The sequence below is a fragment of the Canis lupus genome, chromosome 10 (genome assembly GCF_003254725.2).
Source record: "Canis lupus dingo isolate Sandy chromosome 10, ASM325472v2, whole genome shotgun sequence".
Lineage (NCBI taxonomy): Eukaryota > Metazoa > Chordata > Mammalia > Carnivora > Canidae > Canis > Canis lupus.
Window position 1 is genome coordinate 3,040,913 of NC_064252.1, and position 6,000 is coordinate 3,046,912.

Genomic DNA, 6,000 nt, shown 5'->3' on the forward strand with positions numbered 1-6,000 from the left:
ACCTTGGTTTTGAATGATATTCTTCCTGTTTGGAGGGGTCCAGAAACACCACAGTTGTGCTATGGGTTTTCCCGTTAGTCTTCTCCATCTATTGCATGTAAGGAAAGTCAGGCTTAGTGCACCTAGGAGTTTTTAAAAGAAAGTATGCCATTACACACATGCCTGTATGGATAAGCATGGTGACTAGCTAATTGACATATCACCCATTTGACAGAAATAGTCAGAAATGGGCTACCATTTGGGGAAAGTGTGGCTCATTTTCTTTCTTTCTTTCCTTTTTTTTTTTTTAAGATTTTATTTATTTATTCATGAGAGACACACACACACAGAGGCAGAGACATAGGCAGAGGGAGAAGCAGGCCCCATGCAGGGAGCCTGACATGGGACTCAAACCCGGGACTCCAGGATCACGCCCTGGGCCAAAGGCAGATGCTTAACCGCTGAGCCATCCAGGGATCCCCTCATTTTCTTTCCCCGTTTTCCACTTATTTCATTTTCCGTGAATTGTATTTACACCTATGTGCTGATATTTACCATATCCGTATTTCTGGCCCACATCTTTCTCCTAAGCTCTAGACTTCCCTACTCAACCACTCATAATAGGTCACCTCAAACTGGATGTTCAAATGTAACATGTGTAGAATTAGATGTCATCACCCCCGAGCCTTAATCCTTTTTATTGTGAGTTCACCATCTCCAGGAATGATACCTCCCTCTATCCACATGACATCTACCCCAGAAACCTCATTCGCCCTTAATATTGCCCCATTGTCACCACCACCTCTACGTTCAGTCAATTAGCAAGTCCTAAAGAAGCTAGTAACTAAATGTGTGTCTCCTCTGCGTCTCCATAGATGCAACGCCAACTCAGACCACCATCAGCTCTTGCTCGGATTACTGCTACAGCCTCCTTCCCGTCAGGCCTTGCAGTCCTTTTCTCCACAGTGCACTCGTGTGATAAGCCAAAAGCTCAAATCTGAGCCTGCGACTCAAATGCTTAATCCCCACTGTTCTCAGAGTAAAGTTTAATTTCTCTGGCATATCATAGTCTTCGTATTTGGCCTCTGCTCACCTCTTTAACTCATTTTATTTAATCATGTTCCATTTATTCTAGAAACTACTGGCAGTTCTCTTCTCAGGCTGCCCTCATTGCCTTTGACCCAGGAACCTTCACACCCTGGGGCCTCTGTCTCTCTTCTGTCTGGCTGGTTTGCCCTTCAACTTAGGCATTCCTCTTTTGGAGAAGGCTTCCTCGAGTCCTATTTTAACCATCCCTCCATACTTCCAGCACATCCGATATTCGCTGGAATGTAATTGGTCATTTTTACTCTGCTACTTTCTACATAATGCTTAGAATTTCCACATAGTCATGTTTCCTGTGTATCCTTTAAGGATTTTTACCAGATTTGGGATGCTAATTAGGTTACTGAAATTTTTAGTACCTCAGTTTCTCCATCTCTAAGTTGGGGATACAATAAAGATCTTTAAAGTCAGATTTCCACTGTCAGTTCACTGAATTAGCTGTCACTCTTTATTCCCCCTGTAAGATTTATTGACTAATACCTACGAGTAGCTGAAATCTAGAGGCTACCGGCCCCTCCCTAGTACATCCTTTGCATGTTTGCTCCTTCTATTAGGATATTGATGCATAGTAGTTACAGGTTTGTTTACCTCTATAATTACACAAGTGAATTAAATATTATGTTAACTAAATAAATCTGAGTACAACCAGAAAGTAGCTTTATTCTTTATAATGAATAATGAATTTGATAGCTTAATGATAGCTAATGATGAATTTTTAGCTTGGGAAAGATTCTTCAAAGATAATCACTAAAACACTGCTATCAGATTAGCTGTGGGCAAGACAATTGAATAACTGGGGAGAAATTGTAGATTAGGAGATTTCTTCACACAGATTGCTTTGCAAGCATCCTTAAGTTCTTATTTCACTTCAAAGTAATTGTAATTGGGAATCAATCAGCAGAGGATGTTTTATGGATGTGGCTTATGCTTGCTCAGAACTTCACACGGTCATTGAGAGAGCAAACTATGATGACATGAAATGGTTTTAGTACACATTAAATATGGCTATTCTTCATCTCAATATGACCTCAACCATTCAGTCAATAGAGAGAGGAACTAGTTCTTCCTGGGAACTTTAAATCACTATAAATATTTTCACGGACTTCTCAAACCCTTTATGAACCACAAGATGGAACTTCCATGGGGTGTCTACTGAATGAGCAGGTTCCTTACATCCCTGTGCAGCTTCTTTTCTAAGTATGTAGACAATAGGGATGGGGGCAGAGTGCCAAGAAAGAGGGTCTGTAATAGAGGTGGAAAAGGAACATAAAATTCTGTTTAATCTCCTTAAATTTATCAATGAATAACAGTGATCTATCAACAGTTTTAATGTGTCCTTGAATTCTCTGATTTTCTCATGAGGTAGTTTATATGTGTGTACACACACACACACATACACGCACACACACAGCCACACATACTACTACAGTAGTATCAAACGTTGCTTCTCCGTTCTTGTGGCTAATCTCTTATAAATAAGGATTTAGTGTGAAGTAGCCAGATTCATTTTGAACGGAGGTCTTCTAACGTTCGCAGTAAAATGAGATCAAGTGGTGGCTTTCTGTACTGCTTCAGAGGTTTACACTGGTTAAACTGGGGAGTTGAAAATTGACTCTATTGGAAATGACCTAAATCACACCAGACAGTTTCTCATTAATAGCTTTGTCCTGGTGAATGGCAATTCCCATCCAATTTTATAACAGTTTCCTATCACCCATTTTGTGGTTAGTATAACCCAGCCCCAGTTCTCTTTTCAGTTTTCCTGTTTTTTTTTTTTTTCTCTCTCTCTCTGGCAAGTGTGAGACTTTCTTATCTTGAGTGTTGGCAAGGGCAATGACTCACCGATAAAAAGTAATAGAGGTGCTAAGCTGTCAGTTTTAACATCCCAGGGCAAGAATGAAAGCTAAACACTCAGTACTTGCTTTATCATTACAATGAATGACACAGTTTGTGTAAGTGTGAACTGTGAAAAGGGAAAAGAGATAAGGCAAAGGAGGAAGAAAAGCACAAAAATCCCCAGATAATGATGCCAAAAGCAAATGTTGCTGTACTCTGTAACCTAACCATATCTTTTCCCATTCATTAAGGCATTTTAGAAGAAATAGATAACCCTCTCTTTCTCACAAAAAGTGCAATGCATTACTTAGAGAACAGGAGAATAGAATCTTACTTTATAAAAGCCCTGCTACGAACATGTCTTAACTCTTTAGAAAACAGTTAGAAAAATGAAGATAACCACCCATCTGTTTCTCTCAAGTTGGCCAACTGTGCGATATTACTATAATTGAAAACAAACAATGTTATCTGAACATTCTATTCGTTTAGCCACAAATTACACATATGCTGTCTTTTATTTTACCCATTTCTCCAGTCCCTCGCTGGCAATAATGTGTGCTCTGAGGAGAATTCATATGGTGGACAAAACTGGATACACTGGAAATCACCTAGGTGTAGCCAGGAGCCAGTGGGGGGGTGGAGCCCTGAAGTGGGGGTGCGGGATGGGTGAAGACTCAGGGCTGTGGCCTTCCCCAGGTTCTTCTCAGTGGTGTGTGTCCTTCCCCAGCAACAGAACCTTCCAGCGGTCTCCAGTTTCTTGGTTACTTTAAGGACTTCAGGGCACATTCTTTACTTTCAGTGTCTGTTCCCTTCTTTTCCTGTAGCCAGCAGTAAGACCAAGTGAGACTCTCCTGGGAATCTCAACACGTAAAAAAAAAATAGCCCACCCTGTCAGAAATGCAGAAATCCAAGTGATTGAGAGTTTGTTATGGAGGATGCGGGGTAATCACACGTCTGACAGGGAGGTCATACATGACCTCATGGTGTTGGCCTGTAAAACAGGTGGAGACTGACATATTGCTGACCAGTAGTATTGCGTGACTACAAAGTCCTGTGTTGGTTCTAGTTCCTGTTACTTAACTCCCAAGTTGCTGTTTTCTTTTCATGTTTCGGGGAGATAAAGGGAGTTCACTGGAGAAACATTCCTCTGCTGGGTGTTTGACCAATGGAATGTTGGAATTAAGGAAACCCTCAACGATTTGTCCTGAGGAAAATAATATTTAATTTTAAAATGGAAAACAAACAGAAAACATTTTATAGCCTTAATATAAGATCCTTAATCTTTGTGTTATGACAACATACTACACATACCCTGAGATTTTTTAATGGGCCTTTTATTATGCCATCTCAAAAAGTTACTGCAGAACTCAATTTGTTACGATTTATACCAAGAGGTCAAAAAGAATCATTAGGCATATTTACTAAAAGGACTCATATATGCCTCCCGGGAGGTTTTCAACAGAATATTTTTCTTCCACTTCTTGGATCAACAGTTGGCCTATACAGTATTCTAAGAATTAATTTGCATTTCCAAACTGTGAGAGCACTCATAAATGAGTTATTTGTTGCTTTTATTTATGGATTCATCCTCTTATGCTTTTTTTTTAAAGATTTTTATTTATTTATTCATGAGAGACACACAGAGAGAGAGGCAGAGACATAGGCAGAGGGAGAAGCAGGCTCCACACAGGGAGCCTGATGTAGGACTCGATCCTGGGTCTTCAGGATCAGGCCCTGGGAGGAAGGCGGTGCTAAACCGCTGAGCCCCCCGGGCTGCCCTCCTCTTACACTTTTCATGTTTACCCAAGTCTATCAAGTTATTAAGGTGATTTGGTCCTGAATATTCTCAAAATCAAGTCCCCTGCATTAAAAACTCTGCTTCTCTAAGTATATCTCTATCAAGCCACAGTGTTCACTATGTCATTACGCATCACAGGTACTCTCAAATAGAGTGTGAAGAAGCATTTTGGTTATAGGGGGTGAGTTTCAACATGACACTGTGCCCCCATCACAGTAAAGACAGAACCAATACTTTCTTGCTAAAATCTTTAGGTTTTAGCCCACAGCTTTCCACATTTCTAGCATGTGTATACATCCATACACAAAGGTTTCCTCGGAAATACTGACCTAGTGCTTGAGGAAGCTTTCAAGGGCACCTTGCGTATCCTCTTGCCCCGGGCGCACCGTGTCTGCGGTAGGCAGCCTCCTCCACTCCCAAGGCAATTCCTGCAGACTCCAACACCTTTCTTCAGTCGGAGCATTTGTCTTTACAGCCCACATAAATAAATTTCTCCTGTTCTCTTGCTGTCATTTGAGGTTTTCTGCTGCTTCTGGGCAGAATAGAAGCTGTTCCCAGAAATATTCCTTAGCTTTCTTTCTTTTTTTTTTTTTTTCTGCAAATTAAATAATTGCAATTCTTTCTAACTTTCTCAGGATCAAGCACATCTCCTCTCTGGTTATTTGCCTTGCATGGGTGAGTATGGCAAAGTGGAAGGCAGAGACTCCTGGGGCCCCACAGTGAGGATATTCAACCTTTGTTGAGCTTTCACTATCCTTCAGATTCCCTAAACATTTGTTGTGTGTTAACTCATTTATTACTTACCATCACCCTGGATGATATCTTCCCCATGTTGCAGACAAGGAAACTGAGGTATGGGATTTGCCCCTGTTGGAGTTGGGCTTGTAAGGCAGTCAAACATACTCCCCGGTACTCTCTCTTAACCACTATGCTACACTGCTTTCCACTAGAGTCAGAAGAAGCAAGTTTCCAAAGCCTTCCCAAATGCTCCAGAGAGGGGTTTCTAGGTGGTAGATTGGGATCAACAGGGGCAGCATGCATGGAATTTGCCTGATAATTCTTGAAGGTGGCTGACTGCAGTCACTGCCCCTCCTTTCCTTTCCTCCTCCTCCCCTCCTTTCTTCATTGATCCAAGTTTAGGAAAAAATATTCATCTTTATGCAGATGTATAAATCAGTCACCTTACATTCTGATTCATAAAGGTTAATATCCCTGCCTGGGATCCAAGTGCTCCTTGAAATCAAACCATTAGAGATGAACTATGTGCCTCAGGCATGACTGTC